The sequence below is a fragment of the Myotis davidii genome, unplaced genomic scaffold, assembly GCF_000327345.1.
Source record: "Myotis davidii unplaced genomic scaffold, ASM32734v1 scaffold501, whole genome shotgun sequence".
Classification (NCBI taxonomy): domain Eukaryota; kingdom Metazoa; phylum Chordata; class Mammalia; order Chiroptera; family Vespertilionidae; genus Myotis; species Myotis davidii.
The window spans coordinates 87,336-88,432 of NW_006291208.1; positions in this window are offsets into that span (position 1 = coordinate 87,336).

Here is a 1,097-nt window from a genome sequence, read left to right on the forward strand (position 1 = left end):
AAAACAGATATTAAAAAGGGTGAAGTTGTGAATGAGTATGTGGGTGAGCTAATAGATGAAGAAGATTGCAGAGCTCAAATCCGTTACGCCCAAGAACATGATATCACTAATTTCTATATGCTCACCCTTGACAAAGATTGAATCATTGATGCTGGTCCCAAAGGAAACTATGCTTGGTTCATGAATCATTGCTGCCAGCCCAACTGTGAAGAATAGACGTGGTCTGTGAATAGAGATAACCGTGTTGGCCTTTTTGCCCTGAGTGACATGAAAGCAGACGCTGAACTTACCTTCAACTACAACCTAGAATGTCTTGGGAATGGAAAGACTGTTTGCAAATGTGGAGCCCCAGACTGCAGAGGCTTTCGGGTGTAAGGCCAAAGGGACCTTCTAAACATTTGCATCGGGAATAGTGGTGTGGTCCTCCTGCCCTATCCAGGGCAGGGCTGAGTCTTTATTTTAAGACGATGTCTCTTTGAAATAATGACAGAGAATAGTTGTCATGGCCACTGGCAATTTGCTAAGTAAGCATTCTGATGATCAGTTTGGTGACACAAGAGAGTATCTTTGAGTACTGTTAGAGTGTTTTAAACAATCTGACTTCTAACTGGGGATACCTTTCTAGCTAAGAAACCTGTAAATAGGAATCTGTAAAGTGGATTATTTGCCACATTTTTATTGGTCTCAGCTGATCTTACTCATATCTCCTAATAAGCTGCTTATATAACACTACCAATAAACATAGGATCCTAATCTTAAAAAAAAAAAAAAGTGGTACAGAATGGAATATTATGTGGCCATAAAAAAAAATATTAAAAAAAAAAAAGTGGTACAGAATGGAATATTATGTGGCCATAAAAAAAAAATGGAATTCTTACCTTTGGGACAGCATGGATGGATCTGGAAATTATGATGCTAAGTGAAATAAGCCAGTCAGAGAGAGACAAATAATTTCTGATCTCAGTTACATGTAGAATCTAATGGATAAAATAAAATAATGAACAAAATAGAAACAGAAGTATAGATATACTAGAGGCCTGGTGCACAAATTTGTGCACCAGTGGGTCACTCGGCCTGGCCTGCAGGTTCGGGCCAAA